Raw genomic sequence first — 16,772 nt, 5'->3', positions numbered from 1 at the left:
GGAGGTGAGTCTCATGGACAAGAATAGCTCAGAGGGGGCATGAGGGAGATAGGAGAGAAACCAGAGAAAGATGTGGGTTCAGGGCTCGGGCAGGGGGGCTTTAGAGTCAGGTTGGCCTGGTGGGCTAGTGAAAGGGAGGGAAGCAGCAGAGGCAGCTGATTGGATGGTCCCAATCTGAGTGACAAAAAAGTTAATGAGCTCCTCGCACTTGTTGGAGGTGAGGATGGAGAAGACAGGGGAGAGGGAGAGCACTTCAAAAGCAACTCACTTGTGCTTGTGATATTATAAGAGTCAACACACAGTGCATTTAACACAAAACTGATGTATTTGACTTTTAATTCAGAATATTAACCCCTATAACTGTGCTGGGGTTGATTAACAGCAGCAGAAACAGACCCTAATGAACATGGTTCAGCCCTGGATGTGCTTAAGAGGAAAATCCAACCGTTGTAATTACTTGTGAACTCGCTGGTGTTTCAGCAGGGTAAATGACTGAGTGAGTCTCTTCCCACACACGGGGAAGGTCAATAGCCTCTCCCCAGTATGAGTGCGCTGATGAGTTTCTGGCTGGGATGGGTAATTAAATCCCTTGCCACAGTCCCAACATTTACTTCCGAAGAAGGGTCACTGACCCGAAACGTTAACTCTGCTTCTCTTTCCACAGATGCTGCCAGACCTGCTGAGTGAATCCAGCATTTCTTGTTTTGGCCCAACATTTACTTTGTTTGTTCCCAATGTGACTGCACTTGTGTTTCAACAGGCCAGATGTTCGGCTGAAATCTCGTCCACACACAGTACACATGTACAGTTTCTCCCCACTGTGATCACTGCATTTCCCTTTCATGTTCAAAATCCAGTGATATTCAGGTTGTGATAAATTGGGCGAATCCTTCAGATCCTGATCTGATGTTGGTCTGAGTTTCCGACTGCAAATCCTCCCCCTAAAACCCTGTGAAACTGATTTAAAGCAGAAAAAAATGTGTTTGGGAACCCCTAAAAACACAAAGGTAGGTTGTGAAATGGAATTGAATTATCATGGTAATTTATGGGGCCGGTACAAGGAAAAAGTGATCATGAAAGCTGCTGGATTATTCTAAAATCCCAACTGATGTCCTTCAGTGAAAGGAACTCACCACCCAATCTGAGCCTACACAAGACTCTGGCTTCAAGGGGAGGAGAGAGAGACAGACAAACAGACAGAGAGTGGGAGCACCAGGGGGAAAGAAGAGAAGGATTTTATAAATCTACACTCAACCAGAACTTTGACACAACCTCCCAAATCCCCCAACATTTACCATCTAGAAGGGCCAGGGTAGCAGGTGTATGTGAACACCAACACCTCCAAGTTCCCCTACAAGTCACACACTATCCTGACTTGTCTGACATCCAGTACTGGATGAACAGAAATTTCCTCCAATTAAATATTGGGAAGTCTAAAGCCATTGTCTTCAGTCCCCACTACAAACTCCACTCCCCAGCCACCAACTCTATCCCTCTCCATGAAAACTGTCTGAGGCTAAACCAGACTGTTCATAACCTTCGTGTCATATTTGACCCTGAGATGAGCTTCTGACCACATATTCACACCATTACCAAGACCACACAGACTCCCAGTTAAACAGCACCTCAATTTTAAAATCCTCATCCTTGGTTTCAAATCCATCCATGCCCTCACCCCTCACTATCTCTATAAACCCCTCCAGCCCTACAACCCTCCGAGAGATCAGGGATCATCTAATTCTGGCATGTTGAGCATCCCCGATTTTCATTGCTCCCCCACTGGTGGCCGTGCCTTCAGCTGCTAAGGACATAATCTTTGGAAATCCCTCCCTAATCCTCTCTGCCTCTCCAACTCGCTTTCCTTCTTTAAGACACTTCTTAAAATCTACCTCTTTGGCCAACTTTTGTTCATCTACTGTAATATCGCCTATGTTGCTCAGTGTCAAATGTTACTTTATAACACTCCTGTGAAAAGCCTTGGAACATTTTATTACATTAAAGACGCTATATAAATACAAGTTGTTGTTAACTTGGACATATAACACCATTCCTTCATCATCACTGGATGAAAATCCTGTAACTCCTTCCCTAACAGCATTGTGTGAGCACCTTCACCACACGGAGAAAAAAGCCCACTATCCCCTAAAATCATAGAATGTTTACAGGGCAGAGGGAAACCATTCAGCCATCGAGTCTGTGCCAGACTTCCAAGAGCACTCAGCTAGTCCCAATTCCCTGTGTTTTCCAATAAGCCTGCAATCTCTTCGCTTCAGATAATTATCCAAATGCCCCTTGAAAGCCAGCATTGAGTCTACCTCCACCACCCACTCATACAGTGACGTCTAGCTCCTACCCACTCACTGTGTAAAAAGGTTTTTCCTCATCTCGGCATTGGAAAGCGTGTTTCATTCAGTGGACTGGACTCCTGCACTACATGCCTGGTCCTCTTTGGCTGCCTGGTGGTCACCCATTCCCACTCTTCTGTTCGCTCTTAGGCCGTGGAGTGACCACATCCAGAAATGTACTATCGACATAACTCTCAGCCTCATGGGAGATCCGCAATGAAACCAGTTGCTGCTCAAGCTCCAAAACCCAGAGCTCAAGCTGCTCCAGCTGATGATACTTCCTACACATGTAGTTGTCCAGGACACGAGAAGTTTCCTGGAGTCCCCACATGGAACAGAATGAGCATCTAACGGGACTGAGGTACCCTGCCATAACTCTATTCATTAGACACCTTCAAGACCTGAATAATCAAACCGTGAACATGATCCTTCGTCCAGACCTGAATAATAAAACCGTGAACATGACCCTCCTTCAAGACCTGAATAATCATACGTGAACATGATCCTCCTTCCAGACCTGAATGATCAAACCGAGAACATGATCCTCTTTCCAGACTTGAATAATCAAACCATAACATGACCCTCCTGCCAGACCTGTATAATCAAACCGTGGACATGATCCTCCTTCCAGATTCAAATATCAAACCATAAACAAGGTGCCCCCGCAGACCCTAGTACCAATCTATGATAAAGATGATAAAATAGCTTAACACTCACAGCAACCCACAATCCACCAGCTCTTAATTGGTCCGTCTGTGTTTCCCGACTCAGTTCTGTGAGCAATGCCTGCAATAAAACAAAAGCAAAATACTGCAGATGCTGGAAATCTGAAATAAAAGGAGAAAATGCTGGAAATGCTCAGCAGGTCAGGCAGCATCTGTGGAGAGAGAAACAGAGTTAATGTTTCAGGCACATTGAGCCGTTAGAGCCTGTTGCCTGGAACTTGGAGTGGGAGAAGGAGGAAGAATGAGGAGAAGCAATATAGTGCAACACTCAGATTGCAAGCTGAGTGTGGAGATTCGCGTTTGGTGAGTGGTGTTGTTATCTTTCTAAAAGTATGGTCTGTGGTTAGTATTTGACTGGGATTTACCCGCTAGAAAAAGTAGGGTTTAGAAAATAAAGTAGGGTTTAGAAAATAAAGTAAGAATCATATAGGCTTAGGCAGGGATTAACAGGTTCTACTGCAGAGCAGCTGATAAGGTAAGTAGCTTACCAGTCAAATCTGGTTGCTGCAGTTTCAGCTTCAAAAGGTATAAATACTGAGGTCTGGTGCAGCCTGCAAACGGTATGCAGATTGCAAGGTGAGTGGAGATAGGAGTTTGTTGAGTGGCGAGTTTGGTGAAGAGGGGGGAAGGTGCTTTTTTTTTAACCCTCCAGTATTTGGTTCTTGCTTTGGTGGAATGGAAGGAGCTGGTAAGATATTCTACTTATAATAAATAGTCTGTAAAGTTAAGGTATGGCAGGGCAGCTCTGCCGAGTGGAGTGTACAGCCTGTGGCATGTGGGAAGTCACGGTCGCACCATGTGTCCTAGGCAAAGACATCTGCAGGAAGTGTCACCAGCTGCAGAAGCTTGAGCTCCGGGTTTCGGAATTCGAGCGGTGGCTGGAGTCACAGTTGTGCATCTGGAGGAGGCAGAGGACGATGTGGATAGCATAGGGAAGTGGTCACACCACAAGTTTGGAGCATGCAGGCAGATAGGAAAGGGTTAACACCAGACAGTCTAAGAGAACCAGGCAGGTAGTGCAGGAGTCCCCTGATATGATCTCACTTGCTAATCGGTTTTTCACTTTGGATACTGGTGACAGTGATGGTTTCTCAGAGGAGTGCAGTCAAAGTCAAGTTTGTGGTAACACAGGTGGCTCAGCTGCACAGGAGGGGAAAAGAGGAGTGAAAGAGCAGCAGTGATAGGGGATTCGTTAGTTAGGGCAACAGACAGGTGTTTCTGTAGATGGGACTCCAGGATGGTATAAAAGCAAAATACTGCAGTTGCTGGAAATCTGATGAAAGCTCACTGACCTGAAAGCTTAACTCTGCTTCTCTCTCTACAGATGCTGCCAGATCTGCTGAGTATTTCCAGGTTTTTTTTTAACTCCAGGATGGTATGTTGCCTCCGTGGTTCCAGGGTCAAGGATGTCACAGAGATGCTACAGGACATTCTTCTGGGGGAGGGTGAAGAGTCAGAGGTTGTGATCTACGTTGACACCAATGACCAAGAAGCGGGAATGGGGTCCTGAAAGCAGATTTTAGGGAGCTAGGAAGGAGATTAAAAAGCGGGACCTCAAAAGCAGTAATCTCAGGATATGAACATACGAATTAGGAGCAGGAGTAGGCCCCTCGGCCCCTCGAGCCTGCTCCGCCATTCAATAGGTTCATGGCTGAACTGATTACTCCACATTTCCACCTATCCCCGATAACCTTCCACCCCCCCCCCCTTGCTTATCAAGAATCTATCTACCTCTGCTTTAAATATATTCAAAGACTCTGCTTCCACTGCCTTTTGAGGAAGAGAATTGCAAAGACTCACCACCCTCTAAAAGAAATAAAATCTCCTCGTCTCTATTTTACATGGGCGGCCCCTTATTTTTAAACAGTGACCCCCTAGTTCGAGATTCTCCCACAAGGGAAACATCCATTCCACATCCACCCTGTCAAGACCCCTCAGGATCTTGTATGTTTCAATCAAATCACCTCTTATTCTTCTAAATTCCTGCGGATGCAAGCCTAGCCTGTCCAATCTTTCCTCATATGACAGCCCGCCCATTCGTCGAGTAAACCTTCTTTGAACTGCTTCCAACACATTTACATCCTTCCTTAAATAAGGAGATCAATACTGTACATAATACTCCAGATGTGCTCTCGCCAATGCCCTGGATAGCTGAAGTATAAACCCCCTACTTTGGTATTCAATTCCCCTCACGATATATGATAATATTCTATTTGCTTTCCTAATTACTTGCTGATCCTGCATACTAACCTTTTGGGAATCATGCAATAGGCCACGCAGATCCGTCTGCATTTCAGAGCTCTGCAATCTCTCACCATTTAGATAATATATTTTTTTTATTCTTCCTGTCAAAATGGACAATTTCACATTTTTCCACATAATATTTCATTTGCCAGATCTTTCCCGACTCAATTAACCTATCTATATCCCTTTGTAGCCTCCTTATGTCATCTAAACAACTTACTTTCCGACCTATCTTTGTGTCATCAGCAAATTTAGCAACCATACCTTTGGTCCCTTTATCTAAGTCATTGATATAAATTGTAAAAAGTTAAGGCCCCAGCACAGATCCCTGTGGCACACCACTCATTACATATTTCTAACCAGAAAATAACCCATTTATGCCTACACTCTGTTTCCTGTTAGCTGGCCACTCTTCTATCCAGGCCAATATGTTAACCCCAACACCATGAGCTTTTATTTTTTGCAATAACCTTTGATGTGACACCTTATCAAATGCCTTCTGGAAATCTAAGTACAATACATCCACCAGTTCCCCTTGATCCGCAGCACATGTAACTCCCTCAAAGAACTCCAGTAAATGGTTAAACATGATTTCCCTTTCACAAAATAATGTTGACTCTTCCTGATTACCTTGAATTTTTTCTAAATGCCCCGCTCTAACGTCCTTAATAATAGATTCTAACATTTTCCATAAGACAGATGTTAAGCTAACTGGCTTGTAGTTTCCTGCTTTCTGTCTCCCTCCATTATTGAATAAGCGAGCTAGATTCACTATTTTGCAATCTAACGGAACCTTCCCTAAATCGAGAGGGTTTTGGAAAATTAAAACTAACGCATCAACTATCTCACTAGCCATTTCTTTTAAGAACCTAGGATGAAGTCCATCAGGACCTGGGGACTCATCAGCCCGCAGCTCCAACATTTTGTTCAGTACCACTTCCCTGCTGATTGTAATTTCCTTGAGTATCTCCCGTCCTTCCATTTCCTGATTTACAGCTAATTCTGGGATATTACTTTCATTCTCTATCATGAAGACCAGATTATGCCCAGTCCCACATGCAAGTGAGCATAGGAATAGGATAATTGATCGATTGAACATGTGGCTGGAGAACTGGTGTAGGAGGGAGGGCATACAGATTTCTAAGATGTTAGGATCAGTTCTGGGGCAGGTGGGACCTGTACAAGATGGACGAGTTGCATTTTAGCAGGATTGGGACGAATATCCTCGCAGGGCGATTTGCCAATGATGTTGGGTGGGTTTAAACAACATTTTCAGGAGGATGGGAACCTGAGAGGGAGCTCAGATTGGAGGGAAGCTAAACTGGTAACTTGTCTGGGTGTGGGAATGAGGAGCAAGTATTAGACAGGAATACCAAGGTGCACAGAATACTGGGGGAGATAGATAGCAGCAGAGTAGGGAATAGTACGTTATTAGGTGGGGTCAGAGTAAGGGAGAAAGTAATAAAGTCGGAATCAATGTTAATGTGCATTTATGTGAATGCACAAATTGTGGTTAAGAATGCTGGTGAGGTACAGGTGCAGATTGCCATGTGGAAATATGATGTTGTGGCTATAACAGAGACCTGGCTCAAAGATGGGCAGGTCTGGGTGTTACAAATTCCTGGATACAGGGTATTCAGGAAAGATAGGAAAGGGAAAAAGGGGGAGGGGTGGTGGTATTAATTAAGGAGAGCATTGTATTGCTGGAGAAGAAGGATGTCCCAGAGGTGTCGAGGACGGAATCTATTTGGCTACTGCTTTGGAACAAAAAAGATGCGGTTGCATTGCTCGGTGTTATCTATAGGACACCAGCTAGTGGGAAGGACGTGAAGGAAAAAATTGCAAGGAAATTTCAGAGAGGTGCAAAAATTATAGGGTATTTATAATGGGGGACTTTAATGATCCAGACATAGACTGGGATAACAGTAGCATAAAGGGCAGTGAGGGGCAAGTGTTCCGTAAATATGTTCAGGAATTTTTTTCTGCAATGGTTTTTTGCTAGTCCAATGAGAAAGGAGGCACTGCTAGACCTGGTTCTTGGGAATGAGGTAGGCCAAGTGGATCAAGTGTCAATAGGGTAGCATTTAGGGCACAATGATCATTGTATCTTAAGTATTAGACTGACTATGGAAAAGGACAAATGGCAATCCAGGGTAAGAATAATTAACTGGGGGAAGGCCAACTTCAATGGGGTAAGAATGGAGTTATGGTAAATAAATTGGAGTCAAAAGCCATCAGGAAAACCGGTAGATGAACAATGGGCTACCTTCAAAGAAGAGATAGTTCAGACAAAGTCAAGGTATGTTCCCTCGAAGGGGAAAAGTAGTACAAATAAATGCCTGGATGACAAAAGAGGTGGAGGTTAAGATAAAGGAGAAAAACGTGTGCCAGGTGTGACAGATGCCTGGCAGAAAATACTATTGAGAACCTGGCTGAATATAAAAGGTCCAGGGGGGGAAGTGAAAAAGCAAATAAAAGAAGCAAAGAGAGGACATGAAAAGAGACTGGCAGCTAGCATTAAAGGAAATCCCAAAGTTTTCTATTGGCATATAAATAGTAAAAGGGCGGTAAAAGGAGGAGTGGCCGAATGGGGCCAGAAAGGGGATTTACACATGGAGGCAGAGGGCGTAGCTGAGCCATTAAATGAATACTTTGCATCAGTCTTTACCAAGAAAGAAGATGCAGCACAGGAAATGTTGAAAGAGGAGGTAAGTCAGACACTAGAGGGGTTTAAATTAATAAGGAGGAAGTATTAGATAAGGCTGTCTGAACTTAAAGTGGATAAAACACCAGGGCCAGATGAGATGCATCTAATGATACTGAGGGAAGTGAGGGAGGAAATTGCAGAGGCACTAGCCATAATTTTTCAGTCTTTCTTAGACTCGGGGGTGGTGCGAGAGGACTGGAGAGTTGAAAACATTACACCATTGTTCAAAAAAAGGTGTAAAGATAAGCCCAGCAACTACAGGCCAGTCAGTTTAACTTTGGTGCTGGTAAAACTTCTAGAAAAAATAATTCGGGACCATATTAACAGTCACATGGACAAATGTGTGATGATTAATGAAAGCCAGCATGAAAATCATGTTCAACTAACTTACTGGAGTTTTATGACGTAACTAGAGATGGTTGATGGTAGCAATGCTATTGATGGTGTGTACATGGACTTTCAAAGGGCATTTGATACAGTGCCACACAACAGACTTGTGAGCAAACTTGTAGCTCATGGAATAAAAGGGAGAATGTGCAAGGTTATGGGGAGAAGGCAGGGTAATGGAACTGTGGGTGTTGCTCTTTCAGAGAGCCAGTGCGGACACGATGGGCCGATTGGCCTCCTTCTGCACTGTATTGATTCTGTGATTCTGTGACTCACAGCAACCGACAATCCACGTACATTACCGGGAGAGGGAGACAGAGTTTAGAAACACTCAGCAACATGACTCCAGTAAAAGATCCCAGGAGGAAAAGGGAGAGCAGTGTGTGTACCTGCCCTGATATCCCCCTCCCCAGGCCTGTCAGTCAAACCCCCCACTCCTCCCAGTCCACAGCTCAGTCTAGCAGTTTGTAGCTTCCTGCACCTTGAGCCAGCCCTGCCCAGGATTGGCCCAGTCCTCGGGGAGTCTTTGTGGAACCAGGGGGAGGGGGGACCTCCGGCCCTGTGCTGTGTCCCAAAGGGTTCCACCCTCCCACAGGCCCCTTTAAGTTACCTTTAAAGTTTTGCACTTTGATGTTACAGTTTATTAATTCTTAGTTCCTCCAAAAGAGCTGGAAATCTGGCAGCCGTCAATGGGGCCTGTCACCGAGAGAACTTTCTGTTCATTCTATTATAGATTAATGGCAAATTATCCTGCACAGAATGCTCGGTGCGGATGAATATGGCCTATCCCCATCAGAAAGACCCCCGCACTGAGCGGAGCCTCAGTAACACCGAATCACAGCGGCTCTCAGAACCTGAATCAGAGCAGCCGGGTGCAGTGGACATGCGCGAGGCCTCCCGGGGGGAGGAGGCACCATTGAAGCGATGGTGCAGTGTCTCCCCCATCCTAACCACCGCTTCCCGCGTCCATTTGTGCAGGAAGTGGCGGCAGTTGGAGCAGCTTCAACTCTGGGTTTTGGAGCATGAGCAGCAGCTGGAGTCTCTGCGGTGCATCCATCAGGTTGAGAGTTTCATAGAAAGCACATTTGTCGATGTGGTCACCACGCAGCTTAAAAGATGCAGGGAGAGGCAACAGGCAATCATGAAGAAACAGGCAGGTAGTGCAGGAGATCCCGGAGTGCATCTCACTCTCCAATCAGTGTTCAGTTCTGAATACTAATGCAAGTGATGGTTCATCTGGGGAGTGCAGCCAGAACCAAGTCCATGGCACCCCATGATTGGCTCAGCTGCACAGGGGTCAAAAGGCAGACTGGAAGAGCTATAGTGATAGGAGATTCGATGGTTAGGGGACTAGACAGGCGTTTCTGCAGTCACAGACGTGAATCCAATATGGTGTATTGCCTCCCTCAGGACAATGTCCAGCAGGACATATGTGCAGCTATCCTGGGCCAGGAAGTTATGAAACGGGAGGAAAGAATGTTGTGACTTTCTATCCTGGACTGACAGTAATGGCTTTTATAAACTCCTTTTACATGGTATTAGAAGGGGAGGATTTTCACACAGTGTTACGACTGAGGTAGGAGGAGTGCACTGTTCATTCCGTTATTCTTCAGAGTTTTCCTGCTTACCAGTACAGGCAATCATACACACTATTTTTCCCAGCATGGAACACACTAACCAGGTTTTGTTTAACTGAACACCAAAATTATTAGTTTATTATAAAGCAAGTCTTAACTAGTAATGAAGTAACACATAAACACACAGATTAAAAATTTTCAAGTCCCATCATTAATTTTTACCCGTTTTTTACCTTAGAATCTCACACTCACGCAGACACATACATATGTATACCAGTTAACCGAAAAAATAAAAAGGGATTTTTGAATCAGAGCTCTGTTACAGATAAAAACATACCCGGGCAGTTCACTTGCCCACCCCTGAATAAAACAGATGAGACACACTGCAACAAAACTGGCATGCAGTCTACCTCCGAGCACACACAGATAGGCCAATGGGATCCCCCTAGAACAGTTGTGGGTGCCAAGAAGCAACTCGAGCAGGCTCTCCTCAGAGACAGGAGATGAGATGAATCGACACATGGACTACATAGGTTCTTTATGGAATTGCTGGAAAATGAGCTTTTCTTCTTGCTTAACACTTCAGCAGACTTGACTTTATCTCCTTCCAGAAGGTAAAACACACACACACTGACTCACAACCCGAAAACCTTTCTGTTTTCTGCCAATCCCAGGTGATCTGCTACTACCAGGATTGTCCAATCAAAGGACCACTTGTCACTTCTCTACCCCTATTAACAGGGTTTCTGTTCTATGTCCAACCCGGGTCATGACAACCAGCAACATCGTTGCCAAACGGGCTCCCTCAGTGTCCTCTTGATGGCTCTCTTTATAAAAAAAAACTTGGTCCAACATTTATTCAGTTTAATTAATGTCACAAGAGTTTTATTTTATAGAAAGCTGAGAATTCTGTATGCATTTAAAAACTGAGAAAAAGGATTTTTCTGTGAATGTTGAATGTTAAAACTTGGTGTTTGAACTGAGTGGGACTGACTGCAAGACACCAGTTCCAAATAACAGCAGTAGAGGGAAATGACAGGTCATATGACTTGATTGTTAGAGTATCAGTTTCACTTTGGCAGCGTGAAAAAGACCAAGGAGCTGGGAGCAGCTAGCAGTGAAATCTGGCTGGGACTGCTTACAGACCAGGAAAAAAAACACTCTCTGAAAAAGAAAGACCTGCATCTCTGTGAAAGAATTCCTACATTTGAGGTTTGGCTGTGGTCTGCCTGGAGAGAGGAAAAGACCAAGGAAAAGAGGAGTTGCTGCTTTCTGGAGGAAAAACTGCTTTACAGAAAGAAAAACCACTGCAGTTTGAAAGGCAACAGATTCCTACTGCCTCCAGTCTCTGAGAAATCCCTGCCTCAAGAGGGATTCCTGCTGCCTATTGTGTTTTGAAAGATCCTGAAATCTCAAGAAAACTTCTATTGCTAGTCTGCTACTTCAAAATCTAAATAGACCTGTTGTTGCACCCTTTTGTGGCGCCTGCTGCAGACAGATTGCCGTGAATGCCTCCCCATCACAGACTGTTCATTAACCTCACCTGGACAGACTTCAAGTGGCATCTGAGTATTCGACTCTGGGACACCTCACCGACCCGGAAATATCCTATCAAATTGTGAAAAACCCATTCTTTTTTTATTCTGAAGAAACAGGTGTAAAACAAAAAGCTTTTTTCCCTGGTTAACCGTTTTTCTTTTTTTGAATGTATGTGCATGTGCATGAGGGTTAGAAAGAATAAGAAGTTTGTAAAGGATCCTTTCACATATAAATTTATTGCATAATTCTTTAAGACTTAGTTTATTAATAAACAGTTAATTTCGTTGTTTAAAGAAACCTGGTTTGGTGTGCTTTATTCTGGGGGACAAAAAGAGTGTTTACTTTGGTTATTTTCTGGTAGGTGGGAAACTTTATGAATATGTTGTGACCTGTGGAGTAATGGGATTGAATTTAGCGAAAAAAACAGAAGCACTTTCCTAACAACAGCAACTTCAAACCAAGAGAAACATTTGTCCCTTCTGAATTTCTATCCTGGACTGACAGTGATGGATTTTGTAAACTCCTTTTACAGGAGCTTAGAAGCAGAGGATTTGCAGATGGGGAATCTCAAACCAAACATCACATCAAGATCTGACAGAGTCACTCGATTCATCAGGCCATGAATATCATCAGCTTTGAACATAGAAGAGAAGAGGTTTGTCTGTTCTGTCTGTGGGAAAATATTTCAGGTATCAGTGAGACTGGAAAAGCACTGAGATACACAAAGCCCTGGTTAGACCACACCTGGAGTATTGTGTTCAGTTCTGGGCACCACACCTTCGGAAGGATATAATGGCCTTGGAGGGAGTGCAGTGTAGATTTACCTGAATGATACCTGGACTCCAAGGGTTAAATTACGAGGAGAGATTACACAAATGAGTCATAGAGTCATTACAGCACAGAAGGAGGACATTGAGCTTTTTGATTCCATCCCAGCTCTCTGTAGAACAATCCAGTCAGTCCCATTCACCCACTCTATCCCCGTAGTCCTGCAGGTTTATTTCCCTCAAGTGTCCATCCAATTTCCTTTTGTAATCATTGATCATCTTCACTTCCACCACCCTCGTAGGCAGTGAGTTCCAGGTCAGTACCACTCGTGTTAAGAAGAACTTCTTCCTCCAATCCCTCCTGTATCTCTTGCCCAAAATCTTAATCTGTGTCCCCTAGTCCTGTACCATTACTTATTGGGAACAGCTTTTCTTTTCCTACCATATCTAAACGTGTCATAATTTTGAAAAACACTTTCAGAGCTCCCCTCAATCTCCTTTGCTCCAAGGAGAACAACGCCAGATTCTCCAACCTGCACCCTCTCCAGCACCTTCATATCCTTCCTAAAATGTGGTGATCAGAATTGGACACAATACTCCAGTCATGGCCTAACCAGAGCTTTATAAAGGTTTGGCATAACTTCCCTGCTCTTACAATCAATGCCTCTATTTATGAAGGCCAAGATCACAAATGAATTACCAACGACTCTCTCAGTATGTCCTGCCACCTTGATGTTTCTATGCACATGAACCCCCAGAGTGTCCATGCACACACTTCAGAACTGTACCATTCAGTATATATTGCATCACCTAACTATGAGGATTGTATTCACTGGAATTAAGAAGATTCAGGGTTGATTTGATCAAAATTTTCAAGATGCTAATTGGAACTGATAGGGCTGATAGAGAGAAACTATTCCCCTTGGTTGGAGAATCCAGTACCAGGGGGCATAGTCTAAAACTTAGAGCCAGATCTTTCATTAATCCACACCGGCACTGTAAAAGCCAGCATTATTCCATCCCTGGGCCCTGGAAACCCGAACATTAATCCACCCCTGGTTACTGTAAACCGGAGCATTAATCCACCCCTGGGCCCTATAAACCCGAGCATTAATCCACTCCTGGGCCCTGTAAACCCGAGCATTAATCCACTCCTGGGCCCTATAAACCCCAGCATTAATCCACCCCTGGGCCCTATAAACTCGAGCATTAATCCACCCCAGGCCCAATAAACCAGAGCATTAATCCACCCCTGGGCCCTATGAACTCGAGCATTAATCCACCCCTGGGCCCTATAAACTCGAGCATTAATCCACTCCTAGGCCCTATAAACCCGAGCATTAATCCACTCCTGGGCCCTATAAACTCCAGCATTAATCCAACCCTGGGCCCTGTAAACCCGAGCATTAATCCACCCCGGGCCCTATAAACTCGAGCATTAATCCACCCCAGGCCCTATAAACCCGAGCATTAATCCACCACTGTGCACTGTAAACCCGAGTATTAATCCACCCCAGGCCCTATAAACCCGAGCATTAATCCACCACTGTGCACTGTAAACCCGAGCATTAATCCACCCTGGGCCCTATAAACTCGAGCATTAATCCACCCCAGGCCCTATAAACCCGAACATTAATCCACCACTGTGCACTGTAAACCCGAGTATTAATCCACCCCAGGCCCTATAAACCCGAGCATTAATCCACCACTGTGCACTGTAAACCCGAGCATTAATCCACCCCGGGCCCTGTAAACTCAAGCATTAATCCACACCAGGCCCTATAAACCCGAGCATTAATCCACCACTGTGCACTGTAAACCCGAGCATTAATCCACCCCAGGCCCTATAAACCCGAGCATTAATCCACCACTGTGCACTGTAAACCCGAGTATTAATCCACCCCAGGCCCTATAAACCCGAGCATTAATCCACCACTGTGCACTGTAAACCCGAGCATTAATCCACCCCGGGCCCTGTAAACTCAAGCATTAATCCACACCAGGCCCTATAAACCCGAGCATTAATCCACCACTGTGCACTGTAAACCCGAGCATTAATCCACCCCAGGCCCTATAAACCCGAGCATTAATCCACCCCGGGCCCTTGCTGGTGCTTATAACCCACATGAGCCTCCTCCCAATCTCATTACCTCATCCCACCCTGCCCCCATATCCCTCTATTTCTTTCTCCCTCATAAACATATTGAGCCTCCCTTTAAACACATCATTGCTCTCTGCTTCAACCACTCCACATGACAGTGAGTTCCACATTCTCACCACTCTCTGTGTAGAGAAATTCCTCCTAAATTCTCGATTTGACCTGTTAATGTCTGTATTATATTGCTGCCCCCTTGTTCTGACTGACTGATAATTTTAAAGACCTCTATCAGATCTCCTCCTAGTCTTCTCTTTTCCAGAGAAAGGAGCCCCAGCCTGCTCATTCTTGCTGGATAGTAGCATCCTCTCTGGTGACATCTTTGTAAATCTATTCTGCACTTTCTTCAATATCCTTTTTTAATCTGGAGACCAGAACTGCTCACAGTCCTTCGAAGTGAGGTTCTCTATAAATTTAACATTCCCTCCCTGCAGTTACATTGTATTCCTCTAGAAAAGAACATCAGCTCTTTCTTTGCCCTCTTATCGACTTGTGTTGCTCCTTTTAGTGATTTATGTCACTCTGTTCCCAGATCTCTTTGCTCCTCTGCTCCATTTAAATTCTTCCATTCTAACCAATAACTGGCCTCTTCATTCCTCCTGCCAAAATGAACCAGCTCACATTTCACTATGTTGAATTCCATTTCCCAATTATCTGTACAGTCTGCCAGCCTGTTTATGTCTTCCTGGATTTCAGTGCACTCTTCCACATTATTAGTTCTATCACCCAATTTGGTGTCAACTACACATTCTGAAAACATCCCTCTCATTCCTGAGTCCAAATAGCAGAATTCCCAGCGTACTTCATTCATTGCCTCTCCCGGTCCCAACCTCCATGGGATGACACAGAAATAATCATCCATTCAACAGTTAGAGCTTTCAATGGTGGACTAATTACCCAGCACTCCCCGCAGGTCAAAAGGTCCCCTATCAATGACTCATCTGCCGTTTCCTCTCTTGTCCCTCATACACCCCTAATACATGGCCCTACACAATCTCCCTCCCCCTACATCCTCACTGTGCTGGAATCCACACCAGTCTCCCAATCTGTTCCGTGTTTTCTCACTGGATCGTAAAACTACTGAACTCAGTCTTCTCCTCCTGAAGTCTACAGGCTCTCAAACTGAAACCTGGTGTCCCTCAGTCCCTACTCCTTGATTTGTACCTCCTGTTCTCTCCTCCCTCTTTCCCACCTTGGTTTTGTTTCACACTCTGCATCCTGGCCCTTCCACTTGTTTTGAGACAGGATGTCCCAGCTCTCCACCCTGGGATTCTCAGTATGAACAGGGTGGGATGTGTTTTGAGACACGATGTCCCAGCTCTCCACCTTTAAAGGGACAAGTAGAGGAGCCCCTGGGCTGAAAGGTATTTCTTTATGACATTACTGCAGTGCCTTGTAACCTTTCCAAGCTCATTATGGGCTGGGTGTCTTTGATCTGTCAGTTGAGAGGGAGCTTTACTCTTTACCTAACCTGTGCTGTCCCTGCCCTGGGAGTGTTTACAGCGACTGTGTCGAGGGAGCTTCACTCTTTATCTAACCTATGCTGTACCTGCCTGGGAGTGTTTGATGGTACAATGGACAGGGAGTGTTACTCGGTATCTAAGCATGCTGTATCTGCCCAGGGGCTGTGCACAGGGACAGTGTAGAGGGAGTTTTACTCTGTATCCCAGCTAGAATCAACACTATCAGGAAACGAACATAAATATGAGGAGCAGGCTACACTAAAGCCCTGCTCAGGTATAAAATTGAAACCCGACCTGGGCCCGACCAGACCACAGCCAAACAATTCCGACCCGGGCCCGAGTCCTTTAATTCTTTTCACGCCTGACTCAACCCAGGCCGACACGGATATCGTTCATCCATTCCAGCAGCAGGCTATTCCTGCAGATGGAGTTGTGGGGAATCATGGGTAGCACAATCCAGCCCAACCCAACCCGAGCCTAAATGCTGGACTCAGAATATCGACCCGACCTGACACATGTAGTCAGGTCTAGTCGGGGTCCAGGTGGGTAGCCAGGCTTTAAGCTACACGCCCCTTCAAGTCTGCTCTGCGGCTCAATCAGATCATGGCTGATCTTCCACATCAACACCACACTCCCGCACGATCCCCATATTCCTTGACTCCTTTACTGTCCAAGAATCTATCAATCGTTGTGTTGACTATGCACAATAACTGCACATCCACAGCCCTTTGGGTAGAGTATTTTAATCCTTATGGTGAAAATAATTCTCATCCTATCAGCTTACCCAACCCTCTCAAGGGCAATTTGGGATGGGCAATAAATGCTGGCCTTGTCAGCAATGCCCACATGTCATGAAAGAATTG

At 45.0% G+C, this 16,772-nt stretch overlaps 1 protein-coding gene; it reads right to left on the bottom strand.

Moving 5' to 3' along the window:
- The window catches only part of LOC137349432 (zinc finger protein 229-like), a 188,127-nt gene that overhangs the window by 33,555 nt on the left and 137,800 nt on the right, over window positions 1-16,772 (bottom strand).

The sequence above is a fragment of the Heterodontus francisci genome, chromosome 34 (assembly GCF_036365525.1).
Source record: "Heterodontus francisci isolate sHetFra1 chromosome 34, sHetFra1.hap1, whole genome shotgun sequence".
In the NCBI taxonomy this organism is placed as follows: Eukaryota; Metazoa; Chordata; class Chondrichthyes; order Heterodontiformes; family Heterodontidae; genus Heterodontus; species Heterodontus francisci.
This window is presented reverse-complemented; position numbering and strand designations above follow the sequence as displayed.